Source organism: Triticum urartu, chromosome 1A (assembly GCF_056163025.1).
Source record: "Triticum urartu cultivar PI428250 chromosome 1A, HENAU_Tu73, whole genome shotgun sequence".
In the NCBI taxonomy this organism is placed as follows: Eukaryota; Viridiplantae; Streptophyta; class Magnoliopsida; order Poales; family Poaceae; genus Triticum; species Triticum urartu.
In genome coordinates, this window is record NC_141873.1 from 121,453,826 (window position 1) to 121,472,077 (window position 18,252).

Here is an 18,252-nt window from a genome sequence, read left to right on the forward strand (position 1 = left end):
ACTGATGACTTGAGTAGATATGGGTATATCTACTTAATGAAACACAAGTCTGAAACCTTTGAAAAGTTCAAGGAATTTCAGAGTGAGGTTGAGAATCAACGTGATAGAAAAATCAAGTTTTTGCGATCAGATCGTGGAGGAGAATACTTGAGTCACGAATTTGGTACACACTTAAGAAAATAGTTTCACAACTCACGCCGCCTGGAACACCTCAGCGTAATGGTGTGTCCGAACGTCGTAATCGCACTCTATTGGATATGGTGCGATCTATGATGTCTCTTACCGATTTACCGCTGTCATTTTGGGGCTATGCTTTAGAGACTGCCACATTCACTTTAAATAGGGCTCCGTCGAAATCCGTTGAGACGACACCGTATGAATTATGGTTTGGGAAGAAGCCTAAGCTGTCGTTTCTAAAAGTTTGGGGATGCGATGCTTATGTCAAGAAACTTCAACCTGAAAAGCTCGAACCCAAGTCGGAAAAATGCGTCTTCATAGGATACCCTAAAGAAACTATTGGGTATACCTTCTACCTCAGATCCGAAGGCAAGACCTTTGTTGCCAAGAATGGATCCTTTCTAGAGAAGGAGTTTCTCTCGAAAGAAGTAAGTGGGAGGAAAGTAGAACTTGATGAAGTATTACCTCTTGAACCGGAAAGTGGCGCAACTCAGGAAAATGTTCCTATGGTGCCTGCACCAATTAGAGAGGAAGTTAATGATGATGATCAAGATACTTCTGATCAAGCTCCTACTGAACTTTGAAGGTCCACAAGGACACGTTCCGCACCAGAGTGGTACGGCAACCCTGTCTTGGAAATCATGTTGTTAGACAACGGTGAACCTTCGAACTATGAAGAAGCGATGGCGGGCCCGGATTCCGACAAATGGCTGGAAGCCATGAAATCCGAGATAGGATCCATGTATGAAAACGAAGTATGGACTTTGACTGACTTGCCCGATGATCGGCGAGCCATAGAAAATAAATGGATCTTTAAGAAGAAGACAGACGCGGATGGTAATGTGACCATCTATAAAGCTAGGCTTGTCGCTAAGGGTTATCGACAAGTTCAAGGGGTTGACTACGATGAGACATTCTCTCCCGTAGCAAAGCTGAAGTCCGTCTGAATCATGTTAGCAATTGCCGCATACTATGATTATGAGATATGGCAGATGGACGTCAAAACGGCATTCCTTAACGGTTATCTTAAGGAAGAACTGTATATGATGCAGCCGGAAGGTTTTGTCAATCCTACAAATGCTGACAAGGTGTGCAAGCTCCAATGCTCGATTTATGGGCTGGTGCAAGCATCTCGGAGTTGGAACATTCGCTTTGATGAGATGATCAAAGCGTTTGGGTTTATGCAGACTTATGGAGAAGCCTGCGTTTACAAGAAAGTGAGTGGGAGCTCTGTAGCATTTCTCATATTATATGTAGATGACATACTTTTGATGGGAAATGATATAGAGCTTTTGGACAGCATTAAGGCCTACTTGAATAAGAGTTTTTCAATGAAGGACCTTGGAGAGGCTGCTTATATATTAGGCATCAAGATCTATAGAGATAGATCAAGACGCCTCATAGGTCTTTCACAAAGCACATTCCTTGATAAGATATTGAAGAAGTTCAATATGGATTAGTCTAAGAAGGGGTTCTTGCCTGTGTTGCAAGGTGTGAAACTGAGCTCAGCTCAATGTCCGACCACGACAGAAGATATAGAAGAGATGAGTGTCATCCCCTATGCCTCAGCCATAGGTTCTATTATGTATGCCATGCTATGTACCAGACCTGATGTAAACCTTGCCGTAAGTTTGGTAGGTAGGTACCAAAGTAATCCCGGCAAGGAACACTGGACAGCGGTCAAGAATATCCTGAAGTACCTGAAAAGGACTAAGGAAATGTTTCTCGTATATGGGGGTGACGAGGAGCTCGTCCTAAAGGGTTACGTCGACGCTAGCTTCGACACAGATCTGGATGACTCTAAGTCACAAACAGGATACGTGTATATTTTGAATGGTGGGGCAGTAAGCTGGTGCAGTTGCAAGCAAAGCGTTGTGGCGGGATATACATGTGAAGCGGAGTACATGGCAGCCTCGGAGGCAGCACACGAAGCAGTCTGGGTGAAGGAGTTCATTACTGACCTAGGAGTCATACCCAACGCGTCGGGCCCGATGACTCTCTTCTGTGACAACACTGGAGCTATTGCCCTTGCCAAGGAGCCCAGGTTTCACAGGAAGACCAGGCATATCAAGCGTCGCTTCAACTCCATTCGTGAAAGTGTTCAAAATGGAGACATAGAGATTTGTAAAGTACATACGGACCTGAATGTAGCAGATCCATTGACTAAACCTCTCCCTAGAGCAAAACATGATCAACACCAGAATTCCATGGGTGTTCGATTCATCACAATGTAACTAGATGATTGACTCTAGTGCAAGTGGGAGACTGTTGGAAATATGCCCTAGAGGCAATAATAAAATGATTATTATATTTCCTTGTTCATGATAATTGTCTATTTTTCATGCTTTAATTGTATTATCCGGAAATCGTAATACATGTGTGAATACATAGACCACAATGTGTCCCTAGTGAGCCTCTAGTTGACTAGCTCGTTAATCAACAGATAGTCATGGTTTCCTGGCTATGGACATGGGGATGTCATTGATAACGGGATCACATCATTAGGAGAATGATGTGATGGACAAGACCCAATCCTAAACATAGCACAAGATCGTATAGTTCGTTTGCTAGAGTTTTTTCCAATGTCAAGTATCTTTTCCTTAGACCATGAGATCGTGTAACTCCCGGATACCGTAGGAGTGCTCTGGGTGTACCAAACGTCACAACGTAACTGGGTGACTATAAAGGTATACTACGGGTATCTCCGAAAGTGTCTGTTGGGTTGACACGGATCAAGACTGGGATTTGTCACTCCGTATGACGGAGAGGTATCTCTAGGCCCACTCGGTAATGCATCATCATAATGAGCTCAAAGTGACCAAGTGTCTGGTCACGGGATCATGCATTACGGTACGAGTAAAGTGACTTGCCGGTAACGAGATTGAACTCGGTATTGGGATACCGACGATCGAATCTCGGGCAAGTAACGTACCGATTGACAAAGGGAATTGTATACGGGGTTGCTTGAATCCTCGACATCGTGATTCATCCGATGAGATCATCGAGGAGCATGTGGGAGCCAACATGGGTATCCAGATCCCGCTGTTGGTTATTGACCGGAGAGCCGTCTCGGTCATGTCTACATGTCTCCCGAACCCGTAGGGTCTACACACTTAAGGTTCGGTGACGCTAGGGTTGTAGAGATATGAATATGCAGTAACCCGAAAGTTGTTCGGAGTCCCGGATGAGATCCTGGACGTCACGAGGAGTTCCGGAATGGTCCGGAGGTGAAGAATTATATATAGGAAGTGCAGTTTCGGCCATCGGGAGAGTTTCGGGGTCACCGGTATTGTACTGGGACCACCGGAAGGGTCCCGGGGGTCCACCGGGTGGGGGCACCCATCCCGGAGGTCCCCATGGGCCAAAGTGGGGAGGGGAACCAGCCCATAGTGGGCTGGTGCGCCCCCCTAGGCCCACCCCATGCGCCTAGGGTTGGAACCCTAGGGGTGGGGGCGCCCCACCTGGCTTGGGGACTACTCCACCCTTGGCCGCCGCCCCTCCTAGGAGATCCCATCTCCTAGGGCCGGCGCCCCCCCTAGGGGAGCCTATATAAAGGGGGAGGGAGGGGTCAGAAGCACCCTTGTGTCTTGGCGCCTCCCTCTCCCCTGCTACACCTTTCCCTCTCGCAGTCTAACGGCGAAGCCCTGCTGCGGTGACGCCCTGCATCCACCACCACGCCGTCGTGCTGCTGGATCTTCATCAACCTCTCCTCCCCCCTTGCTGGATCAAGAAGGAGGAGACGTCACGCTGACCGTACGTGTGTTGAACACGGAGGTGCCGTCCGTTCGGCGCTAGGATCTCCGGTGATTTGGATCACGTCGAGTACGACTTCCTCATCCCCGCCCTTGAACGCTTCCACGCGTGATCTACAAATGTATGTAGATGCAATCTGATCACTCGTTGCTAGATGAACTCATAGATGGATCTTGGTGAAACCGTAGGAAAATTTTTGTTTTCTGCAACGTTCCCCAACAGCCTCGCCGTCGTCCACCGCCCTGGTGCTCTCGGCGCGGCGTGGTCAATATGGTCAAGGAACGACTTCCATCGGACGTGGACTGTACGTGGAGAGGCTGACAGCTGGGTCCACGGCGACAGCAAGGAAGTTCCTCCTTATTACACGGAAAATAATGATTCCTCCACCTGACAGCAGGGACTCACCGGACGGGCCACCGTATTTCACGAAAAAAAACGTTTCCCCCCTGACTGCTGGGACCCACCAGCTACACCTTCGCATGCAAGGAAGTTCGTCCGGGCACAAAAAAACGATTCGCCCCCCTGACTGCTGGGACCCACCAGCTACATCTTCGCACGCAAGGAAGTGCGTCCAAGCAAAAAAAACCAAAACGATTCGCCCCCCTGACTGCTGGGACCCACCAGCTACATCTTCGCAGGCAAGGAAGTGCCTGACAGTCAGGACCCACCTGGTCGAAGCGTACGTAGCATTGTCATTCTGGTCGCGAACGTGTACGTACATATATACTGGTCGATGTAGAGGCGCACACGTGTCATAGTAGAGGCGCGTACGTGTCGTAGTAGAGGCGCGCACATAGCTGTAGGGGAACGTAGCAGAAATTCAAAATTTTCCAACGTGTCACCAAGATCTATCTATGGAGAAACCACCAACGAGGGGAAGGAGAGTGCATCTACATACCCTTGTAGATCGCTAAGCGGAAGCGTTCAAGAGAACGGGGTTGAAGGAGTCGTACTCGTCGTGATCCAAATCACCGGAGATCCTAGTGCCGAACGGACGGCACCTCCGCGTTCAACACACGTACAGCCCGGTGACGTCTCCCATGCCTTGATCCAGCAAGGAGAGAGGGAGAGGTTGAGGAAGACTCCATCCAGCAGCAGCACAACGGCGTGGTGGTGGTGGAGGAGCGTGGTACTCCAGCAGGGCTTCGCCAAGCACCGCAAGAGACGAGGAGGGAGAGGGGTAGGGCTGCGCCAAGAAGGAGAGGAACTCGTGTGTCTTGGAGCCTCCAATACCTCAAGTATATATAGGGGAAGGGGAGAGGCTGCGCCCCCACCTAGGGTTCCCTCCCTAGGGGTGGCGGCAGCCCCCAGATCCCATCTGGGTGGCGGCCACAAGGGGGAGAGGGGGAGGCGCACCTAGGGTGGGCCTTAGGGCCCATCTGCCCTAGGGTTTGCCCCCCTTCCCTCTTGGAGGCGCCTTGGGCCTTGGTGGGGGGCGCACCAGCCCACCTGGGGCTGGTCCCCTCCCACACATGGCCCATGCAGCCCTCCGGGGCTGGTGGCCCCACTTGGTGGACCCCCGGACCCCTCTGGTGGTCCCGGTACACTACCGGTAAAACCCGAAACTTTTCCGGTGACCAAAACAGGACTTCCCATATATAAATCTTTACCTCCGGACCATTCCGGAACTCCTAGTGACATCCGGGATCTCATCCGGGACTCCGAACAACATTCGGTAACCACATACAAACTTCCTTTATAACCCTAGCGTCATCGAACCTTAAGTGTGTAGACCCTACGGGTTCGGGAACCATGCAGACATGACCGAGACGTTCTCCGGTCAATAACCAACAGCGGGATCTGGATACCCATGTTGGTTCCCACATGTTCCATGATGATCTCATCGGATGAACCACGATGTCGAGGATTCGATCAATCCCGTATACAATTCCCTTTGTCTAGCGGTATTTTACTTTCCTGAGATTCGATCATCGATATCCCGATACCTTGTTCAATCTCGTTACCAGCAAGTCTCTTTACTCGTTCCGTAACACATCATCCCGTGATCAACTCCTTGATCACATTGTGCACCTTATGATGATGTCCTACCGAGTGGGCCCAGAGATACCTCTCCGTCGCACGGAGTGACAAATCCCAGTCTCGATTCGTGCCAACCCAACAGACACTTTCGGAGATACCCGTAGTGCACCTTTATAGCCACCCAGTTACGTTGTGACGTTTGGCACACCCAAAGTATTCCTACGGTATCCGGGAGTCACACAATCTCATGGTCTAAGGAAATGATACTTGACATTAGAAAAGCTTTAGCATGCAAACTACATGATCTTGTGCTATGCTTAGGATTGGGTCTTGTCCATCACATCATTCTTCTAATGATGTGATCCCGTTATCAATGACATCCAATGTCCATGGTCAGGAAACCGTAACCATCTATTGATCAACGAGCTAGTCAACTAGATTCTTACTAGGGACATGGTGTTGTCTATGTATCCACACATGTATCTGAGTTTCCTATCAATAAAATTCTAGGATGGATAATAAACGATTATCATGAACAAGGAAATATAATAATAACTAATTTATTATTGCCTCTAGGGCATATTTCCAACAGTCTCCCACTTGCACTAGAGTCAATAATCTAGTTCACATCGCCATGTGATTAACACTCACAGGTCACATCGCCATGTGACCAACATCCAAAGAGTTTACTAGTGTCACTAAACTTGTTCACATCATCATGTGATTAAGACTCAATGAGTTCTGGGGTTTGATCATGTTTTGCTTGTGAGAGAGGTTTTAGTCAACGGGTCTGCAACAATCAGATCCGTATGTACTTTGCAAATCTCTAGGTCATATTATAAATGCTGCTTCCATGCTCCACTTGGAGCTATTCCAAATGGTTGCTCCACTGTACGTATCCGGTTTGCTACTCAGAGTCATTCGGATAGGTGTTAAAGCTTGCATCGATGTAACCCTTTACGCCGAACTCTTTATCACCTCCATAATCGAGAAACATGTCCTTATTCCTCTAAGGATAATTTAGACCGCTATCTGGTGATCTACTCCTAGATTACCTTTGTACCCTCTTGCCAAATATGCGGCAAGGCACACATCAGGTGCGGTACTCAGCATGGCATACCGTATAGAGCCTATGACAAAAGCATAGGGGACGACATTCGTCCTTTCTCTTTCTTCTACCGTGGTCGAGCTTTAAGTCTTAACTTCACACCTTACAACTCAGGCAAGAACTCCTTCCTTGACTGATCCATCTTGAACACCTTCAAGATCATGTCAAGGTATGTGCTCATTTGAAAGTACCATTTAGCGTTTTTGATCTATCCTCATAGATCTTGATGCTCAATGTTCAAGTAGCCTAATCCAGGTTTTCTATTGAAAAACACTTTTCAAATAACCCTATATGCTTTCCAGAAATTCTACATCATTTCTGATCCACAATATGTCAACAACATATACTCATCAGAAATTCTATAGTGCTCCCACTCACTTCTTTGGAAATACAAGTTTCTCATAAACTTTGTATAAACCCAAAATCTTTGATCATCTCATCAAAGCGTACATTCCAACTCCGAGATGCTTACTCCAGTCCTTAGAAGGATCGCTGGAGTTAGCATACCTTTTAGCATCCTTAGGATCGACAAAACCTTTCTGATTGTATCGCATACAACCTTTCCTTACGAAAACTGGTAAGGAAACTCGTTTTGACATCCATCTGCCAGATTACATAAATGCAGCTAATGCTAACATGATTCTGACGGACTTAAGCATTGCTACGGATGAGAAGATCTCATCGTAGTCAACTCCTTGAACTTGTGAAAAACTCTTCGCCACAAGTCGAGCTTCATAGACGGTGACATTACCGTCTACGTCCGTCTTCTTCTTAAAGATCCATTTATCTCAATGGCTTGCCGATCATTGGGAAAGTCCACCAAAGTCCATGCTTTGTTCTGATACATGGATCCTATCTCGGATTTCATGGCTTCTAACCATTTGTCGGAATTCAGGCCCACCATTGCTTCTCCATAGCTCGTAGGTTCATTGTTGTCTAGCAACATGACTTCCAAGACAGGATTACGTACCACTCTAAAGTAGTATGCATCCTTGTCATCCCACGAGGTTTGGTAGTGACTTGATCTGAAGTTTCATGATCACTATCATAAGCTTCTACTTCAATTGGTGTAGGTGCCATAGGAACAACTCCCTGTGCCCTGCCACACACTAGTTGAAGAGACGGTTCAATAACCTCATCAAGTCTCCACCATCCTCCCACTCAATTCTTTCGAGAGAAACTTTTCCTCGAGAAAGGACCCGATTCTAGAAACAATCCCTTATTGCTTTTGGATCTGAGACAGGAGGTATACCCAACTGTTTTTGGGTGTCCTATGAAGATGCATTTATCCGCTTTGGGTTTGAGCTTATCAGCTTGAAACTTTTTCACATAAGTGTTGCAGCCCCAAACTTTTAAGAAATGACAGCTTAGGTTTCTCTAAACCATAGTTCATACGGTGTCATCTCATCGGAATTACGTGATGCCCTATTTAAAGTTAATGTGGTTGTCTCCAATGCCTAACCCATAAACTATTGTGGTAATTCGATAAGAGACATCATGGTATGCATCATATCCAATAGGGTGCAGTTATGATGTTCGGACACACCATCACACTATGGTTCCAGGCTGTATTAGTTGTGAAACAATTTCCACAATGTCTTAATTCTGTGCCAAACTCGTAATTCAGATATTCATCTCCATGATCATATCATAGACATTTTATCCTCTTGTCATGACGATCTCTCACCTTCACCCTGAAATTACTTGAACCTTTCAATAATTCAGACTCGTGATTCATCAAGTAAATATACTCAACATCTACTCAAATCATCTGTGAAGTAAGAACATAATGATATCCACTACACGCCTCAGCACTCATTGGACTGCACACATCAAAATGTATTACTTCCAACAAGTTGCTTTCTAGTTCCATTTTACTGAAAACGAGGCTTTCAGTCATCTTGCCCATGTGGTATGATTTGCATGTCTCAAGTGATTCAAAATCAAGTGAGTCCAAACGGTCCATTTGCATGGAGTTTCTTCATGCATATACACCAATAGACATGGTTCGCATGTCTCAAACTTTTCAAAACGAGTGAGCCCAAAGATCCATCAACATGGAGCTTCTTCATGCGTTTTATACCGATATGACTTACGTGGCAGTGCCACAAGTAGGTGGTACTATCATTACTATCTTATATCTTTTGGCATGAACATGTGTATCACTACGATCGAGATTCAATAAACCATTCATTTTAGGTGCAAGACCATTGAAGGTATTATTCAAATAAACAGAGTAACCATTATTCTCCTTAAATGAATAACCGTATTGCGATAGACATAATCCAATCATGTCTATGCTCAAACACCAATCTCGATGGTAGAGGGAGCGTGCGATGCTTGATCACATCAAGCTTGGAAAAACTTCCAACGCATATTGCCAGCTCACCTTTAGCTAGTCTCCATTTACTCCGCAGCCTTTTATTTCGAGTTTACTAACATTTAGCAACCGAACTGGTATCTAATACCATGGTGCTACTAGGAGTACTAGTAAAGTACACATTAACACAATGTATATCCAATATACTTTTATCGACCTTGCCAGCCTTCTCATCTACCAAGTATCTAGGGTAATTCTGCTCCAGTGGCTGTTCCCCTTATTACAGAAGCACTTAGTCTCGGGTTTGGGTTCAACCTTGGGTTTCTTCACTAGAGCAGCAGCTGATTTGCTGTTTCATGAAGTATCCCTTTTTGCCCTTGCCCTTCTTGAAACTAGTGGTTTCACCAACCATCAACAATTGATGCTCCTTCTTGATTTCTACTTTTGTGGTGTCAAACATCACGAATATCTCAAGGATCATCATATATGTCCCTGATATATTATAGTTCATCACGAAGCTCTAGCAGCTCGGTGGCAATGACTTTGGAAAAACATCACTATCTCATCTGGAAGATTAACTCCCAATCAATTCAAGTGATTGTGGTACTCAGACAATCTGAGCACAAGCTCAACAATTGATCTTTTCTCCCTTAGTTTGCAGGCTAAGAAAATCATCGGAGGTCTTATACCTCTTGACGTGGGCACGAGCCTGAAATCCCAATTTCAGCCCTCGAAACATCTCGTATGTTTAGCGACGTTTCAAAACGTCTTCGGTGCCTCAACTCTAAATAGTTTAACTGAACTATCACGTAGTTATCAAAATGTGTATGTCTGATGTTTGCAACATCCACAGACAACGTTCGAGGTTAAGCACACTGAGCGGTGCATTAAGGACATAAGCCTTCTATGAAGCAATGAGGACAATCCTCAGTTTACGGACCTAGTCCGCATAATTGCTACTATCAACTTTCAACTATATTTTCTCTAGGAACATATCTAAACAGTGGAACTAAAGCGCGAGCTTACGACATAATTTGCAAAGATCTTTTGACTATGTTCAGGATAATTAAGTTCATCTTATGAACTCCCACTCAGATAGACATCCCTCCAGTCATCTAAGTGATTACATGATCCGAGTCAACTAGGCCGTGTCCGATCATCACGTGAGACGGACTAGTCAACATCGGTGAACATCTTCATGTTGATCGTATCTACCATACGACTCATGCTCGACCTTTCGGTCTCTTGTGTTCCGAGGATATGTCTGTACATGCTAGGCTCGTCAAGTCAACCTAAGTGTTTCGCGTGTGTAAATCTGTCTTACACCCGTTGTATGTGAACGTTAGAATCTATCACACCCGATCATCACGTGGTGCTTCGAAACAACGAACTGTCGCAATGGTGCACAGTTAGGGGGAACACTTTCTTGAAATTATTATGAGGGATCATCTTATTTACTACCGTCGTTCTAAGTAAACAAGATGCAAAAACATGATAAACATCACATGCAATCAAATAGTGACATGATATGGCCAATATCATATTGCTCCTTTTGATCTCCATCTTCGGGGCTCCATGATCATCTTGTCACCGGCATGACACCATGATCTCCATCATCATGATCTCCATCATCGTGTCTCCATGAAGTTGCTCGCCAACTATTACTTCTACTACTATGGCTAACACATTTAGCAATAAAGTAAAGTAATTTACATGGCGTTTCTCAATGACACGCAGGTCATACAATAAATAAAGACAACTCTTATGGCTCCTGCCGGTTGTCATACTCATCGACATGCAAGTCGTGATTCCTATTACAAGAACATGATCAATCTCATACATCACATATCATTCATCACATTCTTCTTGGCCATATCACATCACATAGCATACCCTGCAAAAACAAGTTAGACGTCCTCTAATTGTTGTTTGCATGTTTTACGTGGCTGCTATGGGTTTCTAGCAAGAACGTTTCTTACCTACGCAAAAACCACAACGTGATATGCCAATTGCTATTTACCCTTCATAAGGAACCTTTTCATCGAATCCGATCCGACTAAAGTGGGAGAGACAGACACCCGCTAGCCACCTTATGCAACTAGTGCATGTCAGTCGGTGGAACCAGTCTCACGTAAGAGTACGTGTAAGGTCGGTCCGGGCCGCTTCATCCCACAATGCCGCCGAATCAAGATTGGACTAGTAACGGTAAGCATATTGAACAAAATCAACGCCCACAACTACTTTGTGTTCTACTCATGCATAGAAACTATGCATAGACCTAGCTCATGATGCCACTGTAGGGGAACGTAGCAGAAATTCAAAATTTTCCTACGTGTCACCAAGATCTATCTATGGAGAAACCAGCAACGAGGGGAAGGAGAGTGCATCTACATACCCTTGTAGATCACTAAGCGGAAGCGTTCAAGAGAACGGGGTTGAAGGAGTCGTACTTGTCGTGATCCAAATCACCGGAGATCCTAGTACCGAACGGACGGCACCTCCGCGTTCAACACACGTACAGCCCGGTGACGTCTCCCATGCCTTGATCCAGCAAGGAGAGAGGGAGAGGTTGAGGAAGACTCCATCCAGCAGCAGCACAACGGCGTGGTGGTGGTGGTGGAAGAGTGTGGTACTCCAGCAGGGCTTCACCAAGCACCGCAAGAGACGAGGAGGGAGAGGGGTAGGGCTGCGCCAAGAAGGAGAGGAACTCGTGTGTCTTGGAGCCTCCAATACCTCAAGTATATATAGGGGAAGGGGAGGGGCTGTGCCCCCACCTAGGGTTCCCTCCCTAGGGGTGGCGGCAGCCCCCAGATCCCATCTGGGTGGCGGCCACAAGGGGGAGAGGGGGAGGCTCACCTGGGGTGGGCCTTAGGGCCCATCTGCCCTAGGGTTTGCCCCCCTTCCCTCTTGGAGGCACCTTGGGCCTTGGTGGGGGGCGCACCAGCCCACCTGGGGCTGGTCCCCTCCCACACTTGGCCCATGCAGCCCTCTGGGGCTGGTGGCCCCACTTGGTGGACCCCCGGACCCCTCCGGTGGTCCCGGTACACTACCGGTAAAACCCGAAACTTTTCCGGTGACCAAAACAGGACTTCCCATATATAAATCTTTACCTCCGGACCATTCTGGAACTCCTCGTGATGTCCGGGATCTCATCCGGGACTCCGAACAACATTCGGTAACCACATACAAACTTCCTTTATAACCCTAGCGTCATCGAACCTTAAGTGTGTAGACCCTATGGGTTCGGGAACCATGCAGACATGACCGAGACATTCTCTGGTCAATAACCAACAGCGGGATCTGGATACCCATGTTGGTTCCCACATGTTCCACGATGATCTCATCGGATGAACCACGATGTCGAGGATTCGATCAATCCCGTATACAATTCCCTTTGTCTAGTGGTATTGTACTTGCCCGAGATTCGATCGTCGGTATCCCGATACCTTGTTCAATCTCGTTACCGGCAAGTCTCTTTACTCATTCCGTAACACATCATCCCGTGATCAACTCCTTGATCACATTGTGCACCTTATGATGATGTCCTACCGAGTGGGCCCAGAGATACCTCTCCGTCACACGGAGTGACAAATCCTAGTCTCGATTCGTGCCAACCCAACAGACACTTTCGGAGATACCCGTAGTGCACCTTTATAGCCACCCAGTTACATTGTGATGTTTGGCACACCCAAAGTATTCCTACGGTATCCGGGAGTTGCACAATCTCATGGTCTAAGGAAATGATACTTGACATTAGAAAAGCTTTAGCATGCGAACTACACGATCTTGTGCTATGCTTAGGATTGGGTCTTGTCCATCACATCATTCTTCTAATGATGTGATCCCGTTATCAATGACATCCAATGTCCATGGTCAAGAAACCGTAACCATCTATTGATCAACGAGCTAGTCAACTAGATGCTTACTAGGGACATGGTGTTGTCTATGTATCCACACATGTATCTGAGTTTCCTATCAATACAATTCTAGCATGGATAATAAACGATTATCATGAAGAAGGAAATATAATAATAACTAATTTATTATTGTCTCTAGGGCATATTTCCAACAATAGCATGTACACGTACGTACAGCGGCCAGGGTGCAAGAAAGAAAATACGGCCACATACATACATAGGGGCAGGGTCTCGAACGCCTACACACGCATACGTACGGCGAGGGCTCGTGTACATGGCTGGGTCGGAACGGAGAAACAGCGTCATCGTCGTGTTCATGGGGAGACAACGGAATGCGTCGTGTTCATGGGGAGGCAACGGAATGCGTCGTGTTCATGGGGAGGGGTGTGGCGTACCGCAAAACGGAGGAAACGGACCTCCTACGGTTGAAATGGGGGTCCTATTGATCGAGAGGAGTGTGGCGTACCACAAAACGGAGGAAACGGACCTCCTATGGTCGAAACAGGGGTCATGTTGATCGGGAGGGGTGTGGAGTACCGCAAAACGGAGGAAACGAACCTCTTACGGTCGAAACGGGGGTCCTGTTGATCGGGAGGGGTGTGGCGTACCGCAAAAAGGACGAAACGGACCTCCTACGGTCGAAACGGGGGTCCTGTTGATCGGGAGGGGTGTGGCGTACCGCAAAACGGACGAAACGGGCCTCTTACGGTCCAAACGGGGGTCCTGTTCATCGGGAGGGGTGTGGCGTCCCGCAAAACGGGACTCCACAGGATACTGTCCATCTCCACCGTCGACCTCCTCCAGCCTCCACTGGCTACCGTCGACCTCCTCCAGCCTCCACGGGCTCCTGTTCATCCAGCCTCCACCGTGTGCTACTCCACCGGCTACTGTTCAACCACCCCTCCACCATCTACTGTTCATCCAGCCCTCCACACCACGGGGTCTTGTTCAACCACCCCTCCACGGGCACACCTCCACCGTCTACTGTTCATCCAGCCCTCCACACCACGGGGTCCTGTTCATCCAGAGGCAACGCCACCGCTCACTGTTCATCCAACCCCCCCCCCCCCCCCCCGCAACGCTCACTGTTCATCCAATCGATCAGCTTCAGTTAGCAGCAGTAGCGAAGGAATCGCTCGATCGGGTTCAGTTAACAGCCATCGATCGATCGCTCGGGTTCAGTAACGCGTAGCCTGCAGTGCAATCACTCGGGTTCAGTTAGAGCCCAACGCCTCGCTCGGGTTCAGTTAGAGCCAACGCCTCACACACACATGCGTACGTGTACGAGAGAAACGCGCATCGCTCGGCCCCCGACCTCCCACCGTAACCGGGAACTCCCCGAAATTTTCCTCGCCCTCGCTTCTACCACGGTTTTTTCCGTCATGGACGGCCCAAAGAATGTCATGCAGCTGCGTCTCCGGCCCGCCCAGGTCGAAAAGCCCATTTTCTGTCATGATTTTTTGTCATAGAAGTAGGAGCCCACACATCTATGATGATACCGGGTTTTGTCACAATTATCGTCATAGAAGTGTCATATGTATGACAGAAAAAAATTCGTTCGGCCCAAAATGTCATGGATGTGTCTTTTTTTTGTAGTGCATCGTCCAATATATCAGTCTTTACCTCTCAACCATTTTGAGACTCCTCGTCATGTCTGCGATGTCATCCGGGACTCCGAACAAACCTAGGTCACCAAAACACATAACTCATAATACAAATCGCCCTCGAACGTTAAGTGTGCGGACCCTACGGGTTCGAGAACTATGTAGACATGACCGAGACATATCTCCGGTCAATAACCAACAGTGGAAACTGGATGCTCATATTGGTTCGTACATATTCCACGAAGATCTTTATCGGTCAAACCGCAATGACAACATACATTATTCCCTTTGTCATCAGTATGTTACTTTGCCCGAGATTCGATCGTCGGTATCTTCATACCTAGTTCAATCTCGTTATCGGCAAGTCTCTTTACTCGTTCTGTAATGCATCATCCCGCAACTAACTTATTAGTCACATTGCTTGCAAGGCTTATTGTGATGTGCATTATCCAGAGGGCCCAGAGATACTTCTCCGATACTCGGAGTGACAAATCCTAATCTTGATCTGTGCCAACCCAACAAACACCTTCAGAGACACCTATAGAGCATCTTTATAATCACCTAGTTATGTTGTGATGTTTGATAGCACACAACATGTTCCTCCGGTATTCGGGAGTTGCATAATCTCATAGTCAAAGGAATATGTATAAGTCATGAAGAAAGCAATAGCAATAAAACTTAACGATCTTTATGCTAAGCTAATAGATGGGTCTTCTCCATCACATCATTCTCCTAATGATGTGATCCCGTTCATCAAATGACAAAACATGTCTATGGTCAGGAAACTAACCATCTTTGATTAACGAGCTAGTCAAGCAGAAGCATACTAGGGACACTTTGTTTTGTCTATGTATTCACACATGTATCAAGTTTCCGGTTAATACAATTCTAGCATGAATAGTAAACATTTACCTTGATATAAGGAAATATAAATAACAACTTTATTATTGCCTCTAGGGCATATTTCCTTCAATATGTGATTTGTGAAAGTCCTATCAAGCGTCTTGATCTATCTCTATAAATCTTGATGCCCAATATATAAGCAGCTTCACCGAGGTCTTTCATTGAAAAATTCTTATTCAAGTATCCTTTAATGCTATCCAGAAATTTTATCATTCCAATCAACAACATGTCATCCACATATAATATCAGAAATGCTACAGAGCTCCCACTCACTTTCTTGTAAATACAAGCTTCACCGTAAGTCTGTATAAAACCATATGCTTTGATCACCTCATCAAAACATATATTCCAACTCCGAGATGCTTGCACCAGTCCATAGATGGATCGCTGGAGCTTGCACACTTTGTTAGCACCTTTAGGATCGACAAAACCTTCTGGTTGCATCATACACAACTCTTCTTTAGGAAATCCATTAAGGAATGCAGTTTTGACGTCCATTTGCCAAATTTCATAATTATAAAATGCGGCAATTGCTAACATGATTCGGACTGACTTAAGCATCTCTATGGGTGAGAAGGTCTCATTCGTAGTCAACCCCTTGAAGTTACCGAAAACCTTTTGCGACAAGTCGAGCTTTGTAAATGGTGTCATTACCATCAGCGTCTGTCTTCTTCTTGAAGATACATTTATTCTCAATGGCTTGTCGATCATTGGGCAAGCCCACCAAAGTCCACACTTTGTTCTCAACTTCTCATACATGGATCCTATCTTAGATTTCATGGCCTCAAGCCAATTATCGGAATCTGGGCTCATCTTAGCTTCTTCATAGTTTGTAGGTTTGTCTTGGTCTAGTAACATGACTTCCAGGACATGATTACCATACCACTCTGGTGCAGAATGTGCTCTGTTTGACCTACAAGGTCCAGTAGTAACTTGATCCGAAGTTTCATGATCATCATCATTAACTTCCTCTCTAGTTGGTGTAGGCATCACGGGAATGGATCTCTCGGATGTGCTACTTTCCTAATTGAGAGAAGGTACAATTACCTCATCTAGTTCTACTTTCCTCCCACTCACTTCTTTCGAGAGAAACTCCTTCTCTAGAAATTTTCCATTCTCGGCAACAAAGATCTTGCCTTCGGGTTTGTGGTAGAAGGTGTACCCAATTGTTTCCTTAGGGTATCCTATGAAGGCACACTTCTCCGATCTGGGTTCGAGCTTATCGGGCTGAAGCCTTTTGACATAAGTGTCGCCACCCCAAACTTTAAGAAACAATAGCTTAGGTTTCTTGCCAAACTATAGTTCATGCGGTGTCATCTCAACAGATTTAGATGGTGCCCTATTTAACGTGAATGCGGTTGTCTCTAATGCATAACCCCAAAACGATAGTGGTAAATCGGTAAGAGACATCATAGAATGCACCATATCCAATAAAGTACGGTTACGATGTTCGGATACACCATTACGCTATGGTCCAGGTGGCGTGAGTTGTGAAACAATTCCACATTGTTTTAAATGAAGGCCAAACTCGTAACTCAAATATTCGGTTCCACGATCATATCATAGAAACTTTATTTTCTTGTTACGATGATTCTCTACTTTACTTTGAAATTCTTTAAACTTTTCAAATGTTTCAAACTTGTGTTTCATCAAGTCGATATAACTCAAATCATCTGTGAAGGTCAAAAAATAACGATACCCGTTGCGTGCTTCAACACTCATCGGACCGCATACATCGGTATATATTATTTCCAATAAGTCATTAGCTCACTCCATTGTTCCGGGGAATGAAGTTTTAGTCATCTTGCACATGAGGCATGGTTCGCAAGTATCAAATGATTCATAATCAAGCAATTCCTAAAAGCCCATCTGCATGGAGTTTCTTCACACGCTTTACACCAATATGACCTAAATGGCAGTGCCACAAGTATGTTGCACTATCATTATCAACTTTTCATCTTTTGGCATCAATATTATGAATATGTGTATCACTACGATAAAGATTCAATAAACCATTCACTTTGGGTGTATGATCATAGAAGGTTTTATTCATGTAAATAGAACAACAATTATTCTCTGACTTAAATGAATAACCATATTGCAATAAACATGATCCAATCATATTCATGCTCAACGCAAACACCAAATAACATTTATTTAGGTTCAACACTAATCCCGAAGGTAGAGGGAGTGTGCGATTGTGATCGTATCAACCTTTGGAATCACTTCCAACACACATCGTCACTTTGTCCTTAACTTGTCTCCGTTCATTCTACAACTCCTATTTCAAGTTACTAATCTTAGCTATTGAATCGGTATCAAATACCCAGGGGCTACTACGAACACTAGTAAAGTACAAATCAATAACATGTATATCAAATATACCTTTGTTTACTTTGCCATCCTTCTTATCCACCAAGTATTTGGGGCAGTTCCGCTTCCAGTGACCATTTCCTTTGTAGTAGAAGCACTTAGTTTCAAGCTTAGGTC